This window comes from Podarcis erhardii (assembly GCF_964252035.2).
Source record: "Podarcis erhardii genome assembly, chromosome: 10".
NCBI lineage: Eukaryota > Metazoa > Chordata > Lepidosauria > Squamata > Lacertidae > Podarcis > Podarcis erhardii.
In genome coordinates, this window is record NC_138500.1 from 27,283,848 (window position 1) to 27,298,934 (window position 15,087).

Sequence of the window (15,087 nt, forward strand, 5' to 3'; positions counted from 1 at the left end):
TTCGAACTGCTAGGTTGGCAGGAGCAGGGACCAAGCAATGGGCGCTCACCCCATCACAGGGAATCGAACAGCTGACCTTCTGATCAGCAAGTCCTAGGCTCTGTGGTTTAACCCACAGCGCCACCTGCGTCCCCTACTGTTCTGGTACTCAGGGAAAATTCTCATGTTCTGAATTCTTTAATTCTAAATGGATGCCTTTTGCACCAGACTCCAACTTGTGCACTTATTTTTTTTTTTAAAAAAAACCCATATAGATCCCATAAGCTTGAAGTCTGCCCTCCCCTACCTTAGAATACAGCACAGTTATTTATATTTTACACCTGTGTTTGGGTAATTTCCATGCACTTCTGGAACACAAAATCTGTCTTTCTGGTTTTCCCCATTGCTTTCAAGCCCGTATTTTCCTACCAGATGAGATATTTTTGAGTGGTACTTAATAAAATTGCTCTCTGAGCATTTGCCTTGTACACAGCATTCCTAGAAGTGGCATTCGTTTCAACAGCAGCATACAGGAAAGTAGATTTATAAGCTTTCTTCTTGTAGGGCCCTCCTTTCAAGATGGCTCAGCGCTGATACCACAAAGAAGACATGGATCAGGGCAAGTGGTACTGACAAGTTGCTGAGATACACATTTTGTAAGCTATCCCCCCCCCCCCCCGTTTTTTATTTTTTTGGATGGTGATTGAAGGATTATGGGCAAATAGAATTTTTTTCTTTCTTGGAAAATCACTTCCTTTTCTGCAGTTGCAGAGTATTTGAACATCGGTGGTGGAACAGAGCTACACTCCTGACAGCATCATCATTGCAGCTTAGCTGGGTGCGTCAGGATAGCGGCAATGTCAGCGCTGTGCAGATGCATTAGTGAAACCAATTGGGCTCTTCCAGCAGGGTGTCATTGCCAATTCACACAATACAGGTCAGCTGACCACATCACATATGGCTACTGTAGATAAACTAATCACCTGTCTGGAGCACATGACATTGGTAGAGCAGGGATGGACAAATCACTCAGTTTTGGTTTCTCTGAGTTTCTCATTTCTCCAAACTTAAATTCAGTTCACCCCATTTTTGCATCAGTTTTCAGGGCTTTAAGCATTTCAGTGTACATCTCTTGTAATATATGCATTTTCTATACAATTCAGAATGGACAACGTCTCTCAAGGTTGATTTACTGATCAATTTGCCACAATGCATAAATCTTGTATGCATGGAGCTGGCATGGCTCCCAGCTTTAAAGACAAGCATAGAACAAAGCAATTGCTATGCTTAACGGAAAGAGGTGGGAAAACCCTCTTTTCTGTCTAGTGCTTTCTAGAACAGTTTTCCAGGACCAGTCCTTTAATTAACCAGTAGCAAGTCAAATGTAAAAAGAAGAGAAATCCTTCATACTGGAGAGGAATGATCTACCCATAGCAAGTGTGGGATGCTATATATTTTAAACCAGAAGGATGCCTTTAGCATATTGCAAACAAGCTTCAGTTCGGCGCCAACAAGCACATCTGCTTTCATCAAAATGTGGCAGGTGACAAGCTAAGAGGCACATCCACAAAAGAGGAAGAAGCTAAATAGAAATGTTAGTAGCTCCTTATGCATGCCTGTGTGTGTTCATTCAGCATTATCTATGATGCACTCCTATGGCTGTGTAGCCATCAATCTAGGCGTTCCTACACAGAATGCGTCTCGCACAGCTTCCCTGTTTTTGCCAATCTGCGACATTTTAATGGAAAGGTTTGAAGAGAGGATGAGGTGTTTCTCTTGTTTGAAACAAAACAGGGTGCCTGGTTTGAAATGGAAATGAGCCCAGCAGCTGGCAACTTCTTTGCGCTGTGCAAACTGCCGTAGAAAAGAGCTTGGCGGAAGGAACATGGTATGGGGGAGACAGCAGGGGAGCAGGGCGAAAGGCTCTCATTTGGCGTCAAAGCGAAAGCTGCTTGCGTTTGGCCTCAGGATGCTTCCTCCAGGATGCAGAGATCCAGGAATGCTCCTCCCCTCTCCCAGTACACAGTTGATAGTCCTGTTGGCTCACTTGATGGAGTCATATGGATGCATCGAGCTCTGTGGGTCACCTGCCATTGGCAGATGTTGCGCTGCCAAGTGAATTGTTTTATGAGTTGAAACAGGGTGGAGGGACAGATACCCCTGTCTTATGGGCATGTCAGCAAATTCGACGGACCTCCCCACACCACCCCAGTACAGGCAGGTGTGGCCCAAGCTACTTTGCTGTCTGAGGTGAAGGGCAAGATGATCCTGTCCCCTCTGCCATTCCAAGCATGGAAGCTAATCCGATGGGCAACTGAATATTGCTTTAGTACTCATGGAACAGCATTCTCCAAGGCTGCACTCATACTATACATTTAAAGGCCAATGATGTCACTTTAAACAGTCATGGTTTGCCCCCAAAGCATTCCGGGAAATGCAGTTTGTTAAGGGTGCTGAGTGTTGGTAGGAGACCTCTATTTCCCGTAAAGAGCTACCATTCCCTGGGAAGAGGGATTATTGTTAAACCGCTCAGGAAATTGCATACCCTCTAACATTTCTCTGGAGAAAATAGGGACACCGAATTCAGTAGTAGTAGTAGTAGTAGTAGTAGTAGTAGTAGTAGTAATAATATTTATACCCTGCCCATCTGACTGGGTTGCCTCAGCCACTCTGAGTGGCTTCCAACATAAATAAAAACATAATAAAAAATTAAACATTAATAAACGTCCCTATACAGGGCTGACTTCAGATGTCTTCTAAAGGTTGTATTGTTACTTATCTCCTTGGTTTGGGGGGGGCTGCATAACTCCATACCCTCCAACATTTATCCAGTGAAAATATGGATGTCCTAAAGAAAAGTGGGACATTCCGGGATCAAAGCAGAAACTGGGACAGCTTCTGCAAATCTGGGACTGTCCCTGGAAAATAGGAGCACTTGGAGGGTCTGGAATTGTAGCATTACATTGGCAATTGGGGGTGGCTGAGGCGAAGAATGAGTGGCCATGTCGTGAGTTCATAGTAGAGGCAAGATCTGAACTAGAGACTTCCTGCTTCGTAACTCAGTCTATTAGCCCTTGTGTGACAGCAGCTCGTAGGTGAAAGATCTGTCCAAATTAGAGCACTAGAATGACCACCTTTGAGTAAAGGCTGCCTGGCAACACATTTATTTGGGCAGCTGAACAATGTAATATCGCTTTCACTGCCACGGCCAACCCTTACATGAGAGGTGCCTAAGCAGGGCACAGGCAGCACCAGCGAACCATGCTCAGTGCCTTCTCCAGTTAACTGAAATTTCCGCTTTATTTCCCTGAGCCCCTTAAAGGACAAACCCAGTGCTTCATCAGGCAAAACCTCAGGTGGTGTGGCATTATTAGCCTGTCACTGTAAGTAATAGAGCCGTTTGATCACCTCCACATACCATACTTGGGATCATTTAACAACCCTAAAGAGTAAACCTCTTTACACTGATTTAGAGTTCAAATTCCCAGCATCAAATTTAACATCGAGATATCCTCAACTCTTGACCTATGCTGAAAATGTGCATACTTCTGAATGTAAAAGCATACCTTTAGAGCCAAACTGAGGCTGCAGTCCTATGGATGCTGTCCACAGCGCCTGCCCTGTGGAACGCCCTCCCAGCAGATGTCAAGGCAATAAACAACTATTTTACTTTTAAAAGACAACTGAAGGCTGGTTAGGGAAGTTTTTAATGTCTGATGCTGTACTGTTTTTAATATTCAGTTGGAAGCCACCCAGAGTGGCTGGGGAAACCCAGCCAGATGGGCGGAGTATAAATAAATAAATTATTATTATTATTATTATTATTATTATTATTATTATTATTATGCATGCTTACCTGGGAGTAAGTGCCATTGAACTCAGTGGGGCTTGCTCCTGAGTAATGTCCATACGGCTGCTCTGTAAATTAGTTGAGTTTAACTCCCTTTGAAATCAGTGTGAATCAAGTGCAACTAACACTGCAATTCTATCCATATTTACCTTGGAGTAAGTCTGGCAGAATTCAGTGGGACTTATTTGTGAGTAGACACATATAGGATTGTGCTGCAACTCAGTCTGGATCCAACCCGTAGACTGCAGCTCACAGCTGTGTACACACTATACATTAAAAAACCCCACAAGGAATCCTGGGAATTGTAGTTTGTTAAGAGTGCTGAGAGCTTTAGCTCTGTGAGAGGTCAACTACATTCACTGGCGGAGGAAGAGGAGTGTGGAGGGAGTGCACTGCCCCCGGCAGTGCGTTCCCCAGGGTGCCATTGCGGCTGCCCCCCGCATGCTGGGTGCCCCGCCCCTGCAGGCAGCGTACCATGCCCCCGGGACATACGCCAGCCCCACCCCTGCCTGCTCTCCGCCCCCCCCCCCCGGTGCCGGAGCATGAAGCTCCGCCACTGACTACATTTCCCAGGATCCTTAGGGGTGAGATGTGATTTAAATGTATAGCATGTGCACAGCCTCATCTCATTGAAGTTAAAGGGAAATCTCCCACTGATTTCAATAGTTGCAGATCACAACTAATTGGAACAATGTGCATTTCTCTATATCCATATATTAAAGCTGAAGAATAGATTTAAGACTCTTTGGGATCTAGCTTTGTCACAGAAATATAGTTATTAGACCTTGGAAAAGGATAGGCAAAACTGTAGGTTAATAAAGCTAGTAACATCCTTTGTTTTTCCGCACTTGAGTTGTTTTGAATGGGTCAGCGTGAAAGGTAAGAAAAATAAACACTATATTTCTTCCCTACATATTGAATTCTCCTGCACTTTCACCGATGCTCATTTCACCTGTAGACTTCTTCAGATAATTTACTTTCACACAGATTCTTTATTTACTGCGATGCAAAAAGAAAGAAAAGAAATGTGTAAACAGTAAATGCATCCAACATAGAGGCTGTTATCCTTGTAGGTTGTGTCTTCTCCTTGTAGTTAACATAGTGTAAGAAACAAAAGTATTAGACTTGGGAGAAATTCATTCCAGCCTTTGGTAGCTGAGCTGGCCTCTTCTATGGTGTTCATCTTTTAGTGGGGTAGGGACGGACATTTTACGGATTGTGTATTGTACTTGGTTTTATATGCTCTAGTTTTCATAATTGATTTTATTCTATCTCTATTTTATCTTGTTAAATTACTTTGAGACTCTTTTATGTGAGGCAACTAATAAATGTAATGATGCTGATGCTGATAATAATAATATTTATGATACCAAAATTTAAACACTGCTCTGTAATTCCAGTAAAATGACAGCAAAAAAATGATGGCCATGAATCCCTTTGATGGCTGGAGCATCAGGCCCAGCAACATTGGCTTGAAAGGGATGGATGCCTGTGGGGAAATAAAAACTGACATTTAGATTGGAGTCTTGTTAAATGAGCACTTCACAATCAAGTTCTGTGTATTGTTTTACATGCTGCACCTCCCCTGGGGGATGAATGGAGCTATCTTTCCTTGTAATATACACCAAGCACCAGAAAGTGGATTAGACAGAGTGCAGAACTGCAAGGCCCTTCCTTTCTTCCGTTTTTAATTCTCTTGTTTAGTTTGCAGAATTGAAAACTATTTAAACCTTATCCAGAATGTTTAAGCTGTAGCTGTTTGATGAAGCATTTGAGGGCTTTGTAGAAAAGATTTCCATGTGAACTCAGTCGAAATAGAGCTCGCTTTTCAAGATGGAAAACACAAAGTAGCAGTATTTACTTATCTCACGCACACAAAAATAATTTCAGGATTCAAAGCTCCCAAGTCGAGATTCATTTATTTTCCTGGCCTGCACTCTTTTTTCAAAGAGTTGCCTAAGAAACTTGGGCTGCAAACTTATTCCCACTTACATTGGAGTAAGCTCCACGGAACACAATAGGACATGTACCTCTGAGCAGACATAATTAAGATTGTGCTGGGTTTCAGTATTCTAAAGCTATAGCAGATAGCATTGTGGGGCGGCAGCACGTACCTGATCTCCCAGCAGCTGAGTCTTTGCTGCTTACTAGGATGGTGAGTTAGTGGAAGTTGGCATAGGGCAAACACACTGGCAAAAGTGCTGGATTGGCTCCTTCAGTGCATTTGCCCCACACCAACCTCTCTGCCAACTCATCTGCCTCCCTTGCAGCAGCTACTCAGCTGTCAGGCGGTCATAGAATCATAGAATTGTAGAGTTGCAAGGGATCCTGAGGATAATCTGGTCCAGCCTCCTGCAACCTTGGCATTGTCAGCATAACACTCTAACCAACGGAGCTGTCCAGGGTCCTGTAAGTGCCATGATAGTAAACCTATGTTGTTTGTTGGGAAACTTCACATACCCTCCATTTGCTCTTCTAAGAAGCATCTGGCTATCCACTGCTGGAAGCTGGACCCTGCAGTAGATGAAAGCTGGGTCAGATGCAGCAGAGGTCTTCCGATGTTCTTAAGCTGCTTGAAGCTCACTGAAGCAGCTCTTGAGAAAGATTGCCATAGGGTGACAATGTAGAGAAAGCTGCCATCTGCTTGTTAAAGAACTATCTGCTCTTTCTGAGGTTATTTCTCTCCATAGGTGCAGGGTACTGTGGCTTGACTGCTGAAAAACTATGCTAATTGCTCCACTGTCAGAAAAACATACGTGTTCGCTTTCCTTGAAATTAAACTGCCATGTAAACCGGTCTCTTGGGATCTGTGGTGTATCACTGCTGAGAGAAATGGAGGCACGGGGGAGAAAAGGAGATCACTAGATTCGGTCACTCCTCACCTGTCTGGATACAAGAAAGCGGATTAAGACTGCAATCCTATACACACCTACACAGGGAGTAATGTGCATAGGATAGCATTGCTTTAATGAGCACTTCTGGCAAAGAGACAATGTGTTTGTATGAATGGACAGAAAGGCATGACTTGGGGTCATACTCAACTAAGAAGCATTGAAATTAAGGAACCTAGAGGCAGAACCACACAACAAAGCACATTCAATGCACATTTAATGAACATAACTTCCTCCCAAGAATCCTGGGAACTGTAGTTTGTTGGAAGTGTACCTCTGAGAGTGGGAGCTAGAATTCTGAGGCTTCTCTGTGGGAAGTCATATACTTTAAATGTGCATTGAATGCTTTAAATGCATGGTGTGGATTTGTTCTTTTACATTAATTTCAGCGGGTCTAATCTGAGTATAATTAGCAATAGATATGACCCTTGAGTTTTACTGGATTCTTTGCAGCTAAAACCGAAATGCATCTTAACTGTGGCAATCACTTGCTACCCACAAAAGTAGTAGTTTGCAAATCTTAGTGAATGCATGAAAGGAAGAGTTAAGACCTACTCAGTGCATCCAGCCACAGAGTATATAGATATACAGAGCCAAGCACATCATGAAGTTTCATTGCTCAGCCTATAAATGTGTCTGCCTTTCATTCTGATTCCAGCTGCTTTTGACCCTGTAAGTCATAGCTTTGAGCTAGGTGCCACCAGGTGAAGGCTTCTTAGCTGGAATTGAAACAATAGGGGCCTTAGCTACTAAAAAGAGAACACTTTTTTTTTTTTTTACCACAGCATGTATGTACCTAATCTTCACTCACAAAGGTTGGTAAAAGCATTTTTCAGTAGTCACTGCCACAAAACAAAACCTAGAGACATTTGGAGGCTCATATTGTACTTGGTTTACCAAACCATGCCAGTGAGAGTAGATAAATAGGTACTGCTGTGGCAGGAAGGTAAACAGCATTTCCGTGCGCTCTGGTTTTTGTCACGGTGCTCCGTTGCACCAGAAGCAGTTTAGTCGTGCTGGCCACGTGACCCAGAAAGCTGTCTGTGGACGAACAGTGGCTCCCTCAGCCTGAAAGCAAGATGAGCACCGCAATCCCATAGTTGCCTTTGACTGGACTTATCTGGGGATCCTTTAGCTTTTACCTTTGCCTCATAATGTACTTGGATTTCTCAACATTCAAGGAATTCTGAGTTAAGCGGAAAAACAAACAAAAACAAACCATTGTTGATCAGCTCGTGGAATTTTGTTCAGCCATGCCCTTACTTTTATCCAACACTGCTTCTTTGGGAATTTCTATACCCTTTTTTTCACAGTACAGTCACCATTCATGCCTCCTGGCAAGACTGTGGAAGGAAACTCTAGCAAGGATCACCCTTGAGGACTTCTCAAAAGCTTCATTTTGTGAAAAGAATGACAGTCCTACCTCCTGATGGAGATGGAGTGCCAATGGCACATTATATAAACCCCAATTAATTTTCTGTGGTACATTTATCTCACCTTTTCTTCCAGGAACTCAAGGTGAATGTATTGCTCACCCATTCCCCATTGTATTCTCACAACCCTGTGATACCTCACAGGTTGGGTTGGAGAGAACAGGGTGAGTTTCATGGCTGTGTAGTGATTTGAATATGGATGTCCAGTTTCCTAATCTCACATTCTAACCAACATACATATGCAATAACATGCAGGCTTGTGAGTTGATGGATTAGTGACATTAGTTGTGGATTAGTGACATAATGCCTATTTGACTTGGTTTGTTTCTGTTATATGTTTCTTGTAGATATAAACAAATAAAGGGGAAATATATTCTTCTCCTCCTCCTCCCACAAAAAGCACCTGGACATATTGTCTGCAATTTGGCAAGCCTAATCTTCGCCAGAAGCGGCTTAGTCATGCTAGCCACATGACCCGGAAAAACTGTCTGTGGAAGCGGACAAACGCCGGTTCCCTCGGCCTGTAAAGCAAGATGAGCGCCGCAACCCCAGAGTCATTAGTGACTGGGTTTAATTGTCAGGGGTCCCTTTACCCTTTAATCTGCTGTAGAAGGGCTCCTGTGCCTGCAAATTTCATCCACTTTGGCTAAAGGAGGGGGAGTTATAACCAGTTTTAGATTACCCAATATAGTGAATGGGGAAACATAGAAGCACAGGAAATTGCCTTATGCTGGTTCAGACTAGAGATCCGTCTAGCTTAGTATTGTCTACAGTGATTGGCAGTGGAGAGGGTTTTGAACAGAGCAGCTCAGAACCCAAAACACAGACTGCTGAGAAGATAGCATAGGGCAACTCAGAGAGATATTGGATTTATTTTTTTAATGGCTACAATGGTAATCTTGGGGCCTGCTCTGACCCTTAATAAACAGTCTTTTGAGCACATGCTTGTAGAGTGATTTCCCCCATCAGGTATTAAGGGGCAGAGCTTCCAGGCAGCCTATAGGCCAGGAATGCTCTTTAGGATGGAAGCCCTATGCTTTTCCACTTAGGTGCCCATATAATTTGTCATCGAGGCTGGGGAGATGAGGGACAAATCCTATAATGAGAGAAAGTGTTATCGGCTTCCTTTATATACAGTGCGACAAGATCTTTTGTTCCTTCACAACAATTTTGTTCTTTCCCAAAATTCCTGTACTTGAACACAGCTTTTCCCAGTGTTATGCTTTAGAGGAATGTGTTTCATAATTCTGTATATTTTAGCTGGCACAATGTACCATCTGGACATGAAATTAATTTGAGTCTCCTGAAAATTAGTACAGTGAAGCAAGCCTCAATTCTATCAGGGAGAAGAATATTTGCAATCAGGAAAGACGGAATTCTAGCATAGAGAATGTTGCTTATAATGCCATTAAGTTTTCTCATCAGATCTGTAATGTTTAAAATTTATGGTTGAAAACAGCAACGTGTTGAGCCACATTCACACCATATATTTGAAGCACTATGATACCATTTTAAACAGTCATGACTTCCTCCAAATAATTCTGGAAGCTGCAGTTTCTGAAGGAAGCTGATGGTTGTTAGGAGGATTTTGTTCCTCTCTAAACCCCCTGAGTGGTTTAACAGTCAATTCTGCTTCACAGGGAACTCTGGGAATTGCAGCTCTGAGAGAGGAGTAGGTGTGCCCTATCTCCATAATTTGGGGAGTCTACTGGTAGACCTCTTTGTATGTAGACTTTAGCTTTTGGAAGCAGGCTATCCCTACATTATATATTAGACATTTCTTTATGTTGGACATACCTGGAGGTACCCTCCCAAAGTATGGCCAGGTCATTCTAAATGGCAAAGGTAGCCAACATGGTGGCCTCCAGATGTTGTTGGACTTCAAGTCCCATTAGTGTCAGCCAGCATGGTCAGGAATGGTGGGAGTTGTAGTCTAACACCTGGAGGTCACCACCATGGCTAGCCCTGGTATACACTGACTACAGTAGCTCTCCAGGAACCCAAGCAGAGATCTTCCCCACCAGTTGTTACCAAGCAGTTGCTACCGAGCAGGTAGCTGTGTCTGTAGAGCAAGAGACACTTAATCACAGGGTCCCGGGTTCAAGCCCCATGTTGGGCAAAACAGAATTCTGCATTGCAGGGGGTTGGGCTAGATGACCCTCATGATCCCTTCCAACTATACAATTTCAGGCTTCTAGACTGGAGGTCTATGATTCTAGACCTTATTCATGAAAAATATGTGCTCTAGAGCCAACAGTTCCATCCCACCTTTTCTCCAGAGCATGGAAGTTGTCTTATTTCTTTACAAAGTCAGAGTAAAATCCAGAAGGTTTCAGAATGCAGTGGGGAACTTGTCAGTTCTGAAATGGTGTATCAACATTTCAGATTTCATCTTGATAGCTACCTTCTTGGGAACAAAGGGATCATGAGAGCTCAGTTCTTTGCTGCTCAGCTAGATATGCTGGTGAATTAAAAAAGAAAGAGGAAGAGAAGAGGAAAATGAAAAGACCTCTGCAGGGCTGTGTGTGTGTGTGTGTGTGTGTGTTGTTTCTCCATTAATACCTATTGTGGGAATGGATAGAAGGGGATTAAAAATGTCTGTGATGAGCCAACACTTTGTTTAAATCCACTCTTCGATCTAATCTCCCATTGACCGGGAAGCATCACACAGGGACGTCTTGGAGGAATTATCACAAATCCCTTTTAAACTCTTCAGTGCCTTCCCTCCCCCCTTCCCTTTGCATTTACACTCCTTGATGCTTTATTAGTAGCTGAGGACTTGGCCAGAGAGCATCACGGGTAATCAATTAAGATGCAAACTTTCACCATTTGAGATGTATTATCATGGTCCCACTGACACTTTCTTAAATGCAAACGAGATCTATCACATCTCAAATGAATTCAAAGAGAAGATTAAAGATTCCTACTGTCTCAGTGCAGGATTCAGTACAAATGAGAGAGAAGAGCAGGAGAGAAGAGATGAACAGAGGTAGGGAACCAATCTCATCTGCAACCACTCTAGCATGGTTTGGTGGTTGGAGCGATACCAATTCAGAGTTTTGACTTGCGTGTCACATGATGTTTTGGTGTTGTCCTCATGTGACATCTGCCCTAAGGATACTATGGCGAGGACTGAGTCTTGTCTACTTAAAGCTGTATGTGTGCCTTTTATTTTAAAAATCATCTTGTATTACTAAAGCAACAAACTGAACATTTGGACTGTATCTGCATTGCGTCTGAAAATATTACAGCATTCGGCTCTTTGGGTTTTGGTGAAGAGTAGGGACAGGCAAGTCTATCAATTTTGCTTTCTCATTTTTCCAATCTTAAATTCAGTTCTCCACAGATCCCTATCCGTTTGCTTTTCTAAAATAAAAAAAGTCACCTTAAAAAACCCATCAGCATTTTTGTGTATATTAAGCACGATTGCATAAAAAATGTGCATACTTTTTTATGCAATCTTGCTTAATGTACACAATTTCCAAAGCAATATACTCAATTTCCAAAGAATGTTTATTTTCACTATTTTTATGCACACACTACCATTCTATATGCATTTTTGCACATGTTACGTATTTGCCTTGAGAAGTGCACTGCAAAATTCAGAGAAGTGAACATTTCAGAGAATGGCCATGTTTTGGTATGGTTCCAGAAAGTGTGAATTGGGTAGGTTTCCCTTTAAACACAAACAGAATCTCATTTCTCCCCCATTACTAGTAGAGAGTTTGGTTATTATAAGCACAACCACATGCTCAAATCCTTGCATGAAAAGACAGGGCAATCCAGGACCTGAAGGTGTGCCACATCATGCCACACCATGCATGGAGCTGTCGTGTGAGTAGGCTACCCCATTCACTTCAATATTGGGGAAGGTTGTACATGTGCAAAAGAGTCATGTGCCCCTTCCATTGAAATGAATAAGGAAGTGCTTGATTGCGTAGGAACTCTATATATGTATCAAGGCTCCCATGTTCTCAAAGTATTACAGCAGGCATAGGCAATCTTTGGCCCTCCAGATGTTTTGGACTACAATTCCCATCATCTCGGACCACTGGTCCTGTTAGCTAGGGATCATGGCAGTTGTAGGCCAAAACATCTGGAGGGCTGAAGGTTGCTTATGCCTGTATTACAGGAACAGGGTGACTCTGATTCTAGCTATTCATTGCTATCCTATCTTAAATCCTAATGCGCTATGAACCGCCTGCTTCAAACTAGCATATTTCTTTCTGGAGAAAGGATTCAATGGCTACTCTGGATTTATTTATGCTGTGCGTGGAACTGGGTTTAAAGGTATAAGCAGTACCTATGCAGAGATGAATCCTCCTTACACAACTGTCAAACAATTATCCGAAATTTATGGTTGCTCCTTTCCTTGTCCTTCACGTTAGAGGAAATTCTGTGTGTCAGAATCTCTCATTTTTCCCCAGTGTCTGATTGCCTTCGATGCCCTCAAGGCAACTTGGATAAAAGAGGTTAGTAGCATAGGCATAGAGTCACTAGTTAGAGAAACTGCCAGTAGATGGCACTCCATAATATGTAACTTAGATTTTGCCATCAACAAGGAAGAAAGAGGAAGAAAATACTGTTCCCCTCGGATTCCAGTATGCTTTTAAAAGGAAGAAACTGAAAGAATCCAAGATAAATATTCTTTAGCGTTTCCTTTTTCTGGGATTTCTTCGGCAATGGCTTTCATTTACATTTTAAGGATTAAAGTTTATTTTAAAAATTAAAATGAAGTGGGTAACAAGGTAAGTTGGTTTCCTGCTACACTGTTGTACTAGTGGACACATTCATAAGTGCCCAGGAACAGAACCCATGATTTCAAGGCTACCATCAGCACAGTGTACTGAATAGTCAAATGGGAAAATACTAGGTTTCCAAAGAAGTGGTTTTCAAAATTTTAGTCACTGTTCTGATCACTGGATGGAGTTTGGTGGGCAAGGCGTTGGAGCCTGGAATGTTTGGTGAGTCCTGGTGGATTTTGATATGTTGGGAGCAGAGATGCAGAATCAATAGAAAAGAAATTAACTTTTACTCCAGCAGTGGAGAACCTATGGCCCTCCAGATGTTCTTGAACTCCAATTTCCATCAGTCCCAGTCACAATGGCTCAATGGAGGGGTGGGGAACTTGCAGCCCATGGGCGGAATTAGGCCCGTAAGGCCTCCTAGTTTGGTCCATATAACCATTTTGTCCAAGCCAAATCCACCTGCCTATAAAGACCAGGTTCAGCCAAAGAGGTGTGTGAAGGTACCACCTATCAGCTGTTCAGCGATGCCTGGAATGCCCTGCAAAATGAACCATGCACAGAGCTTTGCAAGATCCGACAACCACCTGATTATCAGTCTTGTGGAGCCCCTTGCAAAGTGCTCTGCAAAACTCTTCCGAAGTACTTTGCAAGGGGTTTCTCAAGACCTGACTGTCAGCTGATTATTGGTTTTTATGGAGCACTTTGTAAGGGATTCTGCAAGACCCAATCCTTTGCTGATGGTTGGTGTTTTGTAGGCTGTTCTTTTGCCTGCATAGTTTGATATGAAACCATGTCAGTAAAAAGCATCATCTCATGTCATTGTGATGTCATCTGTGATGGACAACTGGGCATCTCTGCCCATCTGTCAAACTTGGACTGCAATGGGTGGAGGAGCAGAGATAACAGTCTGGCCTGTTGGTAAGATCCTGTTCTTCACCCCTGGCCTGTCATCAGGGATTTTGGGAGTTGTAGTCCAACAACATCTGGAGCGCCCCACATTCTTCACTCCAATTCTACTACCAGGTTCTGCTTCAAAGTATCTAGTTTCTTCAAGAAAATACCTGACACTGCCCAAGGCAGTACAAATTGCTGATTGGGCAGGTGAAATACTTGGCATTTGGCAACCCTACAAGTGCTCATCTAGGAAATGTCAATTTCTGAGCCTTTTTGTAATCTGCAATCATATTCCCATGTCTCTGTGGCTTAAAAACCTGGGCTTCTGCTTTTAATAAAATCAAAGCTGGATTTTTCAAGTCAGTCATACCAACCTGTGCAACTTTAAGATCTGTGAAGCAATCTTAGATTGATGTGCCAGCTACAGACTCCAGTCTTCTTAAACTCCTAATGGAGCTGAAGAATAAACCTGCTTCACTCATTCTACACTGAGTGGTGAAAAGTTCAAGGCAGTATTTACAGGGTCCATTTTCTGTGGGGGAGAGCACTGTGAAGATATAATGTCTCTTCATAACAACACACACAGAGACACACAACCCTGCTTATTTACTTGTTCAGTCTGGGCAAAAAATAAAAAATAAATATGAAAGAACTGTAGCTACAAGAGAAGGCAGAAGACAGAGCTTAAACTAATGGGTGGCAATCAAAGGGAAGCATATTTCAGGTAACAGTTAGGAGAAACTTGGCTGTTTGATACGGTAATACCTTGCCTTGGATAATGATGGGCTCACCTACTGAAGTTATTTACACAGAGACTTGACAGCCATCTGACTAACCTGCAACCTTCATCGTAGATCATGCACTTAGCAGGAAATTGGATTAGATAACCTCCAAATAAACTTTTCCAGTTTTAAACATCTGAGCCTATAGTTTGAAGCAGGGAAAATACTAGTTCTAAAGCCACAACAGGTCAAGCCCTAGGTTTAGCCAGAGCAAAATAAGAAGCTTATATTGCTTATGCCTCATTTTTTTTAGAGAGTAAAAATAAGTTTATGCATGGAGATTATTCTGAGGCCACCTGCCTCTTGCCATTAGGTCCTGATCTGCTTTCTTTGGTACTTAACCTGTTCTGTTTTCAACCAGATCCATAGCTGCACATAAACAAATCAACCAATTTACACCCCCCTCCCCAAGTTTCATTGCAAATAGTCGATAGTCCACATGGAATACAGTGGTACCTCGGGTTAAGTACTCAATTCGTTCCGGAGGTCCGTTCTTAACCTGAAACTATT